The 15,596-nt window shown below is 40.4% G+C and overlaps 2 long non-coding RNA genes across 7 annotated transcripts; both read left to right on the forward strand.

The window, feature by feature from the left end:
* The first annotated feature begins 566 nt into the window (after positions 1 to 566).
* Positions 567 to 11,414, forward strand: LOC109705941. Of its 6 annotated transcripts, none has more exons than XR_002214981.1 (6): positions 567 to 876; positions 2,651 to 2,790; positions 3,544 to 3,701; positions 4,118 to 4,195; positions 11,031 to 11,085; positions 11,173 to 11,414. It is a non-coding gene; the product is annotated as an uncharacterized LOC109705941 (long non-coding RNA). The 6 variants fall into 6 exon arrangements; XR_002214982.1 differs by having other exon boundaries at positions 3,544 to 3,676; XR_002214978.1 differs by having other exon boundaries at positions 3,544 to 4,195.
* Positions 11,415 to 12,104: 690 nt separating this feature from the next.
* LOC109705942 lies at positions 12,105 to 15,186 on the forward strand. Its single transcript, XR_002214984.1, has 4 exons — positions 12,105 to 12,744; positions 12,852 to 14,689; positions 14,835 to 14,894; positions 14,985 to 15,186. It is a non-coding gene; the product is annotated as an uncharacterized LOC109705942 (long non-coding RNA).
* The last annotated feature ends 410 nt before the right edge of the window (positions 15,187 to 15,596 follow it).

Consider the following 15,596-nt stretch of genomic DNA (forward strand, 5'->3'; position numbering starts at 1 on the left):
CTGCAGAAAATATGCCCATGGGGTCCAGACCCTCTGTGCAAGGTGCGGACCTCGTAGCCCGAAATTGCCCAGTGCGGGCTGTGTGCAGTTTGTGTTGTTTGGGGTGTTTTGTGCAAATGTGACGTGAGTGGAGTGCATATAAGGGGTTGTAGTTCATTTCCTCTCATTTCCCTCACCTTTGCAACCCAAAGCATACTCTCTCTCTCTCTAAGATATCTCTCTCTCTCTCTCCTATGGTGGAATTAAGAGGGGGATTTGGTGGAGAAGAAGGCAAGGAGGTGAAGCAACTTCTTCTTCTTTCTTGGCTCAAGAAAAGGGAGCTTGTACACTACAAGAGAATTAGGTTTTAGCGACACATTTTTGGGACACTTTGTGTAAGTGTTCCATTTATGTATAATTTTTATTTTAAAAAATAAATCTAGTAGCCCAAAGAGAAAGCCCAATTACCCAAAACAAAAGTTATAATATTCAAAAACTCCTAAATTATTAAAAAAACTTAGCAAGGCCCAAGTAGAAAGCCCAACTACAAAAAAAAAGAAAAAAAAAATCTGGTCTCCCAACGAAAGTTATCACACCCCCTCATTCCCCTCGCTCTCATCCTCCTCCTCCACATCCGAACAAATCGTCTTTTCCTAGGTCGTATCCTCTTCTCCCCTCGCTCAAACCCCCTCGCTCTCCTCCTCCTCCTGCGTCGCCTCAACCGATGAGCTAGGGTTCCGGCGGCCAGAGTTCGGCCGCGAGGATCTCGCGGGGACCGTCGCCGGAGGAGTAAGCTCCAAACGTCGAGGCGATGACGGTGGTGGGGAAGCAGGAGTCCGGCGACTTGGTTGTGCTCGCGGCGGCGTCGAAGGCGTGGAAGGGGTAGACAGAGAGAAGGTGAGCTTGATCGATCGATTATCCCATATATTAATCTCTTGTCAGAATCACTTGTTCATGAGGATTTAGAGTGTAATCTCTTGTCGGAATCTCTTGGCATATATATATGGTAAAAGTTTTCTCTACGATCTCATCGATTATTCCATATTTTAATGCAACCATGTGAAATTTATCGCATTAGATACAATCAGACTATTGCAGGTTGGATTCAGTTGATGCATGTCATAATATTGTAGACCATTTTACTGTTTGTGGATTCTGCTATGGAGAACTTTTTAGTTTTTCTATGATTTAGTGATGCTGACTTAGTTATAAATATTTGATCAGATCAATAGATGGTTTCTTAGTATCATTAAGAAAACTGTAACATAGACTAGTGAGATTTTGCTTATGATCACCATCACTCACGAATGTTTGATGTTGACAACAACAATGTCGCAATTTGCAATTGCTGTTATTCTAATATATTAAAAACTATCGTAGGCCTTTCTCTTATAAAATTTTCTTTTGTCCTGTTAGATTCTCATATTTGAGATGTGCTGATCTTGGACAAATAATCAATTGGACATTTGAATGTTTTAGAATATTCTTATCTTCGAATTCTATTCAATCTGATCTAAAAAAGGCTTGGGCACTACACATGCTAAAAAAATTGTGCTTATTCCTCAATGGAGTTTTGGAGTTGGCGAATTGATCAATTTCGATAAAATTATACACCATGATGAGGTTGATTTGAATGTGTACCAGAAATAGTAAGCATTTTCAAATTCTACCAATCTTATAGAATATAAAATTGAGTACTTTTAATCCAGCCATAGCTTTACATTGTTCAGGGTAAATTATACACCATGATGAGTTGGCGAATTAACTAATTCACCTTATGATCAAATCCAATATCCTCTGATTATCATTCACTCTGAACTAAACTCTACTGCACCATTCCTCCATGACACTTCTTAATTTCAGGAACTAAATGTAACACTCCACCTAACTACTTACTAATACAAACTTCCTCTGCATTAACTTCGGAAAGATGCATGCTTACATCCTTAACCTCTCATGCTCCAGTATGAAGGGCCTCCATCCGGAAGGATCCGGTGCATCGAACATATCGTATTCTTGAAACGGACGGCTCTGATGAGTAGGTCCAGATGCAGCAGTGTATGGCTTCATGATTGAATTCTGATGAGTAGTTGCAATCAATGGTTGGTTGTGGAGGGGATGGAGTAGCTCTTTAGCCATTAATTACTCCCACAAATTGAGTTTATTGTAGGAGGCCTCAGATATGTTATCTTCACCTGCAGTGCCAACTGTTGCATAGCTTTTCAATGCCAATGTTTGCTACTATTCTGCGCACAGGGCATTTATTAGGAGGATATGTACATTGTGGGGGGGTATTCAATTATTTTTGTCCTGATAATGCCAAGGCATATGTGGTTCTTTAGCTCATTCAAGGTGTGTACAGGTTTTTGAGTGGGTCAAGTTAGATGTTGATTATAAACCTTGCATCAGGTTACTGCTTTCGAGCTTGATGTGCAGCATATAACTAAATAACATGTTTTAATAAGATCTCTTTACAATCATGGCATACGATTTGAAGAAGGCAATCAGGTAACAGTTGCGAAGATATCGAGTTCTTCGATATCATGAGAGGAATGAAAATGAACTGAGTGAGCAATATTTGTTATCTTTAATAATAATCTAGTGACTCTAGTCCACTATGCTGAACAACATAATTCTGAGTGACCTATTCATTCTATGGTCATTATTGCAGGATTTAGTGAAGATCCTTCGGATCCGTTGGTTGTCAGAACAAAGAATCTGGTGATATTTTCATGTGTTTTCAGAGGAGTTCAATGTTTTGTAACTGTGAAGTCCTCATAATTCTGATTCTCAGCATAGAAGATCTTCAAGGTGATTTATTATAAATATCTTTGATTGTTTATTGAGGTGGTGTGATTCTCCTTTTGAGAATTTTTTTAGTGTCATGTGTTGCTTCTGTGTGTTTCAATCATTTGGAAGTGTTTATTTACATTAAAAATTGGATTTTGATAATTGTCAGAGGCGGGTACGTGGGGTTTAAGCTTGGATCATCATCTTCTTTAGTCTATTTCTAGAATTTTGTTGTTTCCATTGCCATTAACTGAGTTTTCTCTAATTTTGTTGTATTACCTCTACCTCCATATTATGTTCCTTACATGGATATTATGTGATTGAATTTTTTTTTTTCTTTTTGAGAATCAAATAGCATAACACTGAGAAAAAGAGGAAGGCGATGATTGTAGCTTTAGAGAATGATTGGTATAATTATTGATCTGTTTTAGGAAGCTTGTTTCTTAATATTGCGAATAAGAAGCAGCTCAGAAGAAACCTTGCTCATATTTGCACGGCATGGCATATAAAAATTTCGTATGGATAGTTTAATTTTACGTAAAGTAGTGTATCATGGTATGTTGCTAATTTTCATCAACGTCTTAAAGTGCATAGACCATGGATTTCACGTCTCACCTCGTTGGACTTTTGTTTATTTGATAAATGGTATTATAGTTGTTTTCTCATTAGGATTGTTTGATTCACCCGGCTTGTACCTAAGTTTACTCTTGATCCTTCGATTAATGATGAGTTTGTTTAGAGTATTAATCTTCTGTAATTCTTTTCTCTCACCAGGTTTCTGTCGAGCTAAACCATAAGATAATTATGGCTATTGAGAGAAAGAAAGCTGTGCTATATATTGGAAAAGTTCTGAGATTTTCCATCAGATTAAGCTACTGATCCGTTTGCGATCATCCCATTTCTTTCAGTATAGGCTTTTTGCTATTTTTATTGTACAGATCTTTTCCTTCTTTATTCTATTTTATGCTTTCTTCTTCTCCCGTAATTGTATGCACTCTTCTTCTCGGAGTCCTTTTAAGTAGTGCTTTTAATTTATTATGATGTATTGTTCTTGAATTTGTGTATCTTTTCTTTCCTCTATTATCTATTGTTGATGATGTGCATAAAGGTGTGGATGTGTATTTCTGTACAAATGAATGCTAGAGATACTAATTCATAGCTCCTAAAGATGTTGACAGAGCCATTGATTTTACGGCCTAATTATTAGGATGAAGCATTAGATAGATGAATTGTTTTTGCATTCATTATTCAATGGGTAAATTGCAATTTCTCCTAAGAATTTGGTTCCTGAAGATACTTTAATAAGCTTGTGTATAAGACTCTTTTTGTTACACTTTTGTTATTGCAGCTTGTGAGTCCCGGTGCATGGTTATGCGACCTACCTCTAGAAAGATATGAAGTCCGCGAAAAGAAGATTTCTAAAAAGGTTGGTTAGTTTGTGACTTTTTCTTCACTTTGGTTTTTTTCTCTCTAGTTCTTCTAAGCATTTTCAAATGAACTTTCCAATTTTCTGAACTTTCTACTGTTCTTCTGGTTCTTGAATTGGAAAAATGTATAGAGGTTTCAAAGGGACATAATAAATTAAAAAAAGTTCATTAAAAAGTGCTTGCAACTTCATATATAGCAGGATGACTATGCTAAAGCTATGTTTGTGGGCTCTCGTCTGTTCTAATTTTGCTTCATGCATTCAGAAACTAATTTTACTATTTCAGTCATATATTTTACCTTCACCTAAGTATTCTGCAAATCTTCATGTAGTAGATCACACAATGATAATGATTTCATATAGAATTAATACTTTGAAAAGCATGTGCTTTTGTGAATAATGCAGTCATAATCCTAGTTCTTGATTGCATAGGAGCAAGACTGTACAAGTCAATAGTCTTTAAAGAAGATATCTATATGCAAGTTTAATTTTCTGATAACTGAATAACTAGTATAAGTTTACACTACGAGTCATGCATTATTAACTATATATATTTTGCTTTTTTTATACTTCAATCTTTGACAGATGCTTCAAATGGCATGTGCCCAAATATTGTAACTTGATTAATGAATGAACTTAATTAGTTATTCATATCTAGTTTCTTGATCTATTTGTGATGACATTAGACATATTTAATGGACACATGAGAACATCAAGGTTATCGTAAATAAATATGTAAAACAGTAAAAGCCTAATCAATTAGCAAACAATCTAAACTGCTTTTGAATTCAAAACACGAAAACTGCAATTGTTGAAGAACATATGAATAGAGTATTCTTCCTCTCATTCTGTTAGCTTTGCTGTTAATAGGTACTCTACTAAGGATGTACATATAATACTCAAACATATATATATATATATATATATATATATATATATATATATATATATAACACTCAAATACACACGTAATTAATCACTCTCTTCACGCTAACAGTAATGCTAATAGATGAAGGTTTAAACTTGCTATTGTAAGGACTGAGATTTTTGTCAGTGCAACTAAACTCTCTGTTGACGATGTTTATGTGTGTAATTTAATTACATAAGCACTCGTCAAGTTTCAGGAGAAAATGAGCTTAAACGGAGAAGTTACGCGATTATTAGTTTTCACTTAAGTGAAATAGTAACTCCTGGTTTTCCGGAGAAGCCACGGAGTAGAGTTGGTTCTGGTGCGTATCTGGACTCCGTTCATATCAGTCCATAGCTCATTTCGAAGGATTCAGTTGTCTGGACTACTGGCTTGCGATTTGAGTTGATGCACGGAGTTTGAGAAAATCCAAAAATTATCATGTTTTATATGTATTTGCTGTGTTCTTCATTGAATCGAAAGGTGTGGATTTTGTCGTGAATCCGTGGTCGATCGAACGAAATGAAATCGTAGCTTGTTGTCTCCGAGGTGCTGATCGCACTGGATCAATTCGTTCCGCAAATCTGACGGGACGGATCCTGCGGAAATCGCGCGTTGTCGAGGAGAGGTCGTTGTGGGGAAAACGGTATTTCTTTGCAAAAGTCGCGACATTTTATGTATCCGTTTCGGTTGAGATCGGCTCATGAGGGTAATATGTGTATACTCGCGCTGTGAAGGACTGGGGTTTGGAATTATCCATCCTTGAAGGTTTTCTTGCAATGTTAATGTCCATGTATATGGATTTTCTAGTTTGCTCATGGAAAACCCTTAACCCTAGGCCTGGCCGCAACCCCCAGCCAGACCCTCACCTCGCTCCCTCCTCTAGCCATCGCCCTGACCGCCGCCGCACTGAATCTTACCCCGCCGGCCAGCCACCGCGCCGCAGCCACCCTTCTTCCTCCCTCTCCATCTTTCTCTCCATCTCTCTCTTTATTCTCGGGTTAAGCTCAAGGCCGAGGCTGCAGTGGCCTCCCTGCACCATGCCGGCGTCGCCCCGACCTCCATCGAAGCGTCCCCGTCGAACCGCCCGCGTCGCGAGCGCCGCCGGCACCTGACCCGGCCAACCTGCAGTTACCCCAGGCCGAGCCTGGTGATCCTGCCTCTGCGCGTCGCCGCGCCACCCTCTCGGCGCCTCTGCCCTCACTGGCTCACGCGTGCCCCCGCGTGCCCATCGCCGCCGCCAGTCGCCGCCGCCGCCGCTCTCAGTTCTTCTGCGCCGCCTGACCAAAACGTGCGGCCGAGCCCGGGCTAGCTCCGCTCCCGTCGCCCGCCTGCCCACACGTCAGCCGCGCCGTCACCCCTCTGCCGTCGGAGACCTCGCCGCTGCACTTCTCCCACGACCCCACCGTCCGCGTGGCCCCGCGTCTCGTCCCTGTTGCCGCGCAGAGCCTGTGCAGGCCGAGCCCACACCCAGCACCGCCGGCCGCCGTCGTCGCCTCATCCCTCGTCCGGCGTGAGCACCCGGCCTTCCGCCTGGCGGCCGCACTCGGCGGCTCGCCGGCACCCCCCGCCGCCGGAGCACCCTGTCCAACCGGATGAGCTCGAGCCCCTCTCGGGTTGTGCGGCTAGGGATCAATTGCCCGCCCCATGCCTCGCCTGCCATCCGTGGTCAGCCGAACACGCCCGGACCTCCCCACATGGCCGGCAATCCCCCTATGGCCCGGGATGATCCCGCCGTCCGCGCCGAGCGGCCGCCACCTTGCCCCACCCTTGCTCCGGTAAGTGGTTGTTGGGAGCATTCCTGCACCTTGTCTTGGGGTTCCGATCACTGTTTTGGTGAACCGAGGCCACCCCGAATCTGCTGGAGGTGAGCACGATGATCCTTGCTCAGTGCCGGTCATCGTGGCCACCTCTATTTTGGTCAGAGATGCTCCGGTTTGCGTGTGAGACGCGTTTTAGGCGCTGTGCGCGCTGTTTCACTGATGTTTGCGTCGCTCGTGCGTCCTCCACAGTGGCCGGCAGTGCTCCGAAAGGTGAGCACGGCCTCCGGCACACCGAGAACAGTCAACAGGAGTCTCGTCTTGGCTGTTTGACCTCTGGTTTGCGTTGTCGGACCATGAAAGCACCGAAATCGCATGAAATAATGCGATTTTGGGTCATTGGGAGGGCCTTTATGCTTTTCGGTTTGTTGTAGCTGCTGTTGGCAGCAAGTGTTGGTTGAGGATAACCTCTGGACTGATTGTCCAAGGCCCTAGACACTTGCGAAGGTCGGAAATACATTTCCGATGCGTTTTTCGGTGAAATCCGCCGACGGAACGCGGGTTCGGTTCGGAATTATTCGGACGGTGCTTCGTGAGCTATTGTGTAGTCGTTGAGCCTTATTGGCTGGTCACTCGCGTCATTTCATGAGTTCAGAAATGACGGATGAGCGACGGTGGGTTCCGGTGTCGAAATAGACACTTCCGGGAACCCGGATCGAAATGATTATCCGACGATAATTGTTTCGACGTGAGGAGTGGTGTTTGCTGCCATGATACACGATTACTCATGTTTAGTGGCAGCGGATGACTCGTAGCACGAGTCAGTACGTTCCGGGACAGTTCGTGGGTCCCGACGGGGTCCCGGTGCGATTTCGGGACTTCCGGCGAGTTACGATAGTTGGTTTTAGGAAACCGATCATCGTGGGTTTGTTTGTGAGGTTGTGAGAGCTAGTGGTTTGTTATTTGTGGGTTAGACACTAACCCAGTGGACCCTCCTTAGGTCCAGTTGACGTTCTTTTGCAGTCAGGAGACAGGCGCAGCATTTGTACAGGTGGGTACTTCGATCCGAAGTCGGTACAGTGGTGCACGCTCGGTGATATTCTTCTATCCCTGTTCTTCTATTGCTATTTTCGTATTATATATTGAGCTTGCATCCCCGTTGTTTCTATTATACTCTACTCATATGTTCTATGCTTAGTATCATGTGTAGGAGTAGAGTAGTTTATCCATATGTGATATCGGTGACCTGATTGGTCGGTTCTCGTACTTTGTTCCGGTGACCTGATTGGTCGGTTCTCGTACTTCGTTTCGGTGACCTAGTTGATCGGTGCTTTTATCTTATGTCCGTTGACCTGGTTGGTCGGTTGTTGCATTATGTATTGGGTTGGTCTGTTTCTTGACTTCTGTTGTTCGATGACCTTTGAGGTCGGTGTACCCTGAGGGGTAGGATTGTCGGCTGGTGCTGACGGTAGTTCTGGACTATATCGAATACACTCCTGTGACCTATCGGTCGGTTCTTGCGTTCGTACTTCTAGTTGACATCGAGCAGTATCTACATATTATCTTTATTTACTCTGCCTGGTTGTTCTATGTGTAGTATCCTGTATAGGGGTAGAGTAGATGGCATTCGTATATACTATACTTGTGACCTGGTTGGTCGGTTCTCCTGTTTGCATCGGTGACCTGTTTGGTCGTTCGTTACTTTCCGTATATTGACCTCTCTTGGTCGGTTCACGTTGTTACTTGATGACCTACACGGTCGGTTAGCCCCGAGGGGCAGTGATTGTCGGCTGATTGCCGACGGTTGGCTATTGATCATATCCGCATTGATCGCCACAGCTCGAGTGCATTTCACGTACACCAGCGGGTTGATCCCCCGCAGGAGGGTGTTCTTTTCCGGAAAAGTGGTCGTACATCCGACCCGTGAGCCCAGCGGTGTTCTCTTTGTGCTAGGGTTACATGCCAGGTGTGAGCAGATAGTGGCTTTTGCCTGAGGTCCTTAGACCGACACGGCGGTTTAGATTGGGTACTTTTGGACTTCTCGTCGGTTGACGAATATCGCTATAGTAGGCCGTTGTCCCATTATGTACTTCTAGTTCTTCTTTACGCAAGTTTGTCTTGCTACTATAGTTTTGATTCTTTGTAGCTTGCAGTTGTAGCATTACAGTAGCCGGTAGTTTGTTTTCATATATATATATATCCGCGTCCCATTTTCGTTGCTATTTTTTCTGTATTTACTTACCCATATTGTTGGTTATCTCTTCCTGATCCGTGAGTACCCCTTCGCTCTTCCTTCGCTTGCGGGTACCCACTGGGAGGAGACATGTTTACATGTTCCACCTCCCCCCACCATTTTTCAGTATCCCACGCGGCGTTGGTGTGGACGAGACGTGAGGTACGTGTGGTAGCGGTCGATAGAGCTTCCACCCGTCAGGTTTATTCGCGATTTAGCTATTACCCCTTTTTATTCTGTGGATATTATAGCTTAAACGTCGGTTACAACTGGTCATTTTGTTTTATTAAATTGAATATCTGAGTTTTCAGTTGGTTTGAATGTAATAAAGGAATTGTGATTTCGTTGAAACTAGAAAGATTTTTTCTACCCCTCGTGTCGTTTTTTAAAAGAATAAAGAGGTTTCTGTGGTAGAAACAGACTTTCAAAGGTTTTTCGATGGATTTCTGTTAATACCTCGAACTGTAAACGTGTGATTTGGAATCGGGGAATTTGATGTATATGACTATCTGTATAGTCTCATTTGATTGTCGGTGTATTAAACTGTTTGTACTTGTGTGACGCCGTGCAAGTACAGGGGAGACTCTGTCCGTGTGAATAGTGGATTTCCTGTATTTGTGGCGGATCTGGCATACTCTGGGGTCAGGTTTTCAAAAAAAAAAAAAAAAAATTTCAAACGCTTTTCCGCTGTATTTCAAACAAAAAGGGAACCCCGGGGCGTGACAGCTATATGCTGCCTCTACCCTAAGTGTAACATTGTGAAATAGTTAGTTGACACGTCGCTAAGGCACAGAGGAGAATCCCATGTTAAGTTAGTTTTCCATTCGTCGGGAAGATTTGTTGGCAAATTGAAAGGAAAGTTGATTGTTCGTTCGTTCCCCAATGACTGTTGTTGTTGGCGCATCGAGTTGGTATAGTGATGGTTATGGCTATGCAAACTGTAGTATTTCTTGATTCCCTCTCGTTTGTTATCTCACAAGAGAACTGTTGCATTCCCTATGTAGTTATTCTTTTTGCCTTGTAGTTGCTGCTTCTATAGCTTTATTTCACTTTTTTGTTGCTAATAAATTTGCACAATATTAATATGTAGTTCGCATCATCACAATACAATCACCTTAGTATGAAGAAAATTTCCTATAGCGTATTGTCATTGTCGATTCATTTGTAGTATATAAATCTTCTTTTCTTTTATTTTCCCCTTGAAATAGGAAGTCTCTTGAGCATTTTGTAAAACTCGATGATTTTCAAAATGCAACAATATATTTGTAGTCACTTTGAAATCTGAAATTGCATATGAAACTGCTTATTTTTTCACTATGTATTGTTTTGAATAGATTGCCTTTTAGTTTTTACTTTTTAAACTCTTATTTTTTTAGATTAACCATCTGTACCGGGATTAATTACTTTCACCTCTAACTTAATTGATTTCATGTTTTCCATCCATTGTTAAGTGAATTAATATTTTGGGGCAATCTCTTTTGTCCTTTTGAACCATAAAATGTAGGATATTTTAGGGCAATTTTTTTTGTCCTTTTGAACGATAAAACTTGTCCCAAAAAAGAATTCACCAATCTTAGAAAAATTCCTTAGTATATGGTGGGGGCGGACCAAAACTTTTGTTGTTTCTAATAAAATGATACAATATGAAATGATACAATGTGTCCTCACTTTCTTGGCTCTTTTGTTGTTCTTTCTTTATTAGTGGTGAGTTCATTAATCAGTGCTATATGCTTCACGAGTTGTGGTAAATTATTAAGTGCAATAGATTGGGGAGCCACCATCTTAATTACTACTTGTATACGAAATGGAGATGCATATATTAAATTACATTTTGAGTATGATAATTTGTCAGTTAAATAATGCATGCTCATTGTCAAATAATGCATTTTTTTAAGATAAAATGATTATCTAATACTAGAAAAATTATTTGTTTAGGTTTCAGACGCATCTAGCGCTCGTAATATTCATCCACAACCTCATTGCCCTTCAGGTAAAATTAAACTTATATTAATTGGTTTTCATGTTAAAAGATTGTTTGACTAATCTTTTATTAACTTCAGTATTGTTTAATTTGTAGGTTCAGCATCTTAATTGCCGAGATCACTACGACTGGATCTGATATGATATTATTAGCTTTTGTTTTCAATTCTCTTTCTCTTGGGTTGAAAAGCTAGAAATTGTTGGTACTCGTTTAAAGATATATGGATAATATCTTGAGACATTTTGGTATTAATTAGTGTAACTACAAAACTTCTTTTATATGATTTCTTTGTTAATGCAAATCAGGGCGAATAAAATTAAAGATATGCTTAATGATAATTATCGTGGAGTGGTATTATATTTTAAAAAGTGTGATGCATCAAGAAAATTTTAGATATTTAAATAAAATGGGACAGTTATAAAGTGTCGCTGAAATTAGAAAAAAGTGTTGCTAGAATATTATTTTGCATCACTTTTATGTGCTGCTAAAAGCTTAAATAAGCGACGGTATATTAATAGCACTCTTTTTAGGTTATACCGACACTCTTAAAAAGTATAACTATATACCTAGCGACGCCACATATAGCAACACTTTTAAAAAGTGTCGGTAATTTAGCTAGCAGCACTTTTTTAATCTATACCGACATTTAAAAGTGTCGCTATATACCCTTTTGGTTGTAGTGGTAGAGGTAAGCTTCTAGGCCTCTTATGGTAGAACTCTAAGGTTTGGTTTAAATGCCCTAGGAATGAATCTAAATGAGTTTCTAAGTGGTATTAAGCTTGTTATTGCTTAGCTCAAAGATCCATATGAGGCATTGTTGCAATAGTGCATTATTAGGGCTCCAAATTGGGGCTTTTGCCATAGGTTGGATTATATGTAAATTAACCTTGTAGAAACTAAATTGAAGGTAAAACTGACGCGTTGGGAGACTCGGTTCGAAGATCCGATGAGTCTACGCAAAGAAATTGAGGAAAAAGCCTATTTTGGCTTCGTTTTGCCGCAGTCGAGAGAATAGGTGACCAAAAATCACGAAAATTGAATCGTAACACCTTAGCAACCCTACAAGGTGGGTGGTGCTATCCGAAATCCTTGAATTTCTTTTTATGTCTAAATGTCACTTCTTGAGCATATATGAATATATAGAATCATGCATTGTAGGGTTGATTTGAGCTTACACTACAGGAAATTAGTTAAAAGACGGCATTTATTTAGCGGCTTTTTGATATGGGCCGGCCCAAGATTATAGCCCAAATTATATATTACTTTCCTGGGCCTAGACCATAATTAATTATCCATCTCTCTCTCTTCCTCTCTCTCTCTGTCTCTGTCTCTCTCTCTCTTTCTCTCTCTCTAGGCCCATAATTGCCCATCTAGATCTCTCTCTCTCTCTCCCCCTTCCTCTCCTACGCACAGACTAAAGAAGGGTTTTTATCTCCAACTCCATCGCTCTCTTTCCCACTCCATCTCCCCAGACCTCATCTAGGGTTTCCTCTTCTCTACCCTTTTCTAGGGTTCCGAACTCATCCGCATCCTCTAGACCTCGCACAAGATCGCCGCATTGGGAGACCTCATTCACCTTCGTGATCCCTTTTGACCTCGCACACGATCACTGCATTGGAAGGAATCGTTCGTCAACCTTCGTAATCCATAGTTGCCATAGATGCTTTGGTAAGTTTTGATCTTTTCTTTTGGTTTTTTTTCATTTTTAATGAGCTTTGGGAGGTATATGTTCATGTGAATGTCACCTAATTTGAGTTTGTTTCCTTGTTTTTTAGTTTATTACAGGGTTGAATTGAGCAATGCAGTAGAATTCGATGTAATTAGGATTTGTATTTTAAGGTATGATGATAGAGATTTTTTCTTTTTGGTTTTTTTGCAAGCTAATGCATTTAATCATTGGATCTTGCTAGATATAGACAATGTCGCCTTTTGGAATTTGATGCTGCATTTATATGAATTTTAAACTATCTAGCTGCTATTTTAAGTTTCTCCATCTATTGAACCTTCTAAGGTTTTATCATTTGGTAAATCCAGTTGATAAATTTGCATTTTAGGGTTTTGCATGCAAGAATTAACTTAGGAAATCTTTAATTTTAGGTTTCTTTTCTCAATTCTGGTGCCTCTTTTAAGTGTTTGTTTTGGAATTAGGTCATGCACCAATGTTATGCTCGTATTTCTCCAAAATTGGCATTTAAAATAGTTATCGGGCATCCTATGTTCCAGATCTAGAGTATAATTGGAAGCTGTAATTTATCAAATTTAACTATTTGTTCTCAATTTAGAGCAAGGGTTTACTGCTCAAAGCCAGAAGTTCAATATGTTTAATTCATCAGAGTTATGCTTCGGTGATTGTGGCTAATTTGATGGGTTTACTAATCTTCATCTAACTTGTGCATGGCTTTAGCTCACTCTCCTCATTTATGTTTCTTTTTAGTTATAAATATTAAGTAAAAAAAAGGTTAAAATTGATAATTAAGCTGATTGCTTCATAATTTACCCTTCTTTGGATCATCGTGCCTCCCGTGGATTTTGTTTTGCTCATCTATTGATGTGTGTAATTTGTGCTTCTTGTTTTCGCTTTATGGATCTTTTCAATTTATATCCATTTAGCTTTTGCAAATGTGTTAGTAGTTTGTTGTCAAGTAATAAACAACTTGACAAAAACATTCAGTGGTCCCTCATGAACTTGAATAATTAGACTAATTTTCAAATAGTAGGTTCATTTGCCCATTCTCTTTCAATTGTACGTAATATAAAATCTTACTTCGCGGCTATCAATTGCCAAATAGTTGAAGCAGTTGATGTCATTCATATCGAATTATAATAGTTAATCTAAGCATTTAGTGTAAATTCGGCAAAACAGCTTTAAATGCCAATTTTTATGGTATATTATGTCTTGTTGTAAGTATAAGGATCAATGATATCTTATAGAGTTTTTATCATTGTAACACACTGGACCTTTACAAATGGTGAGGTTCCAGCGTTTGATGAGTGTTCTGAGTTTTTCCAGATATTCTGGAGGGTCGTTGACAGTGTTCCGACCTATGGCTCGTATCTCGAGATTTATGATATTTTAAGTAGCGTTAAGGCCACCAAAGAGGAGGACTTAGGCTGCTCTCGAGTTGCCTCCGCAGGGCTGTCTACCGGTACAGCCTTGATGGTTGTACCGATACAGAAAGTGTACCGGTACATCTTGATGGTTGTACCGGTACAGATGTGGTGAATTGCTAACTCGAGGCTCGGGTTAGCTGTTTCGCAGGATTTGTACCGGTACACTTTCCCGTGTACCGGTACACTTTGCCAGACTGCGAACAGGCTGTGTTTGAGGGGTGTTTTTGCATTTGTGCTTTCCTATATTAGCACCCACGCCCCTAGGGCTCTCTCTGAGCCTTGCACCAGCAGAGAAAGAGGTAAGGGGGTCCTCCACACCTCCCCTTTTGATTTCTTTGCTTTCACTTGAGTTTTGAGAGATTAAACATCTCTTTTTGGTCTTCTTTTGCATCTTGGGGGCTTTTCCACCATAGGAGAAGACTTGGAGCTTGGTTGGAGGATTGTTGGAGGAGAGATCTTCAACCCTAACTCATTCCAAGCCTTGTTTGGAGCTTCTTGTGAGGTTAGTTGATTGCTATTCCTCTTTTAATCATGATTTGCATGATTTTTTAGATGAAACCCTAGAATTGGAACTTAGGGTTTATTTTTGGAGATTTTGGATTTGTAGCTTCTAAAATGTAATTGATTGGTTTAGAACCTTGGTTTAGGTTGCTTTGAAAGGGATTTAACTCTCTTTTGAGTTTTAAAAGGGAATTTCTACACTATAGGTGAGTTTCCTCCACCTCTGCTCGAATTGCTTAATGTTTGAGCATAGTGTTGTTCGTAAAGTTTGTTTAACTCTCGTTTTTATACCTTAGGGTACTAGGAGAGTGGTGGACACCTTCGTCGGGGCAAACGAAGGGTTTCGTGAAGTCACGGTGGGTTTGGCTTCATTGGAATAGGAGAAAACTTCCCCTAAGTGGTTGAATGTCTTCGTTTCATCGCATGGCATGCATATTCATGCTAGATAGAATTTATATGAATTTTAAAATACTTAAAATGTATGTGTTATGTATTATGAAAATTTATCTCTATATAGTAGAGCCTTATGTGGATTAGACATGCATGTGAGTAGTATTCTTCTTGTGGATTGGAAATATGTCTCATATGATGAAAATGACTCGAATTATATATTCTTGAACACTAAACTCATGCTTGGATCTAGTGCACAAAAGTGCCATAAAGGGGCACCGACTTAGTAAACTGTGAAACTGCAACATAGAGACATAGTGATAGGCCATTGTGACATCTATTATATTCCATGTTTTAGACATAATGACATAGTGATAGGCCATTCAGACATATGTTATATTCCATATTTTAAACATGAGGACTTGAGACTTGAGACAGACTTATATGCTTACTTGCCCTTGTGCTCATTCGCACATGCTTGTGAGGGTCGCTCCCTACAAGCCGGCACTCCGGAGATA

Source organism: Ananas comosus, unplaced genomic scaffold (assembly GCF_001540865.1).
Source record: "Ananas comosus cultivar F153 unplaced genomic scaffold, ASM154086v1, whole genome shotgun sequence".
NCBI lineage: Eukaryota > Viridiplantae > Streptophyta > Magnoliopsida > Poales > Bromeliaceae > Ananas > Ananas comosus.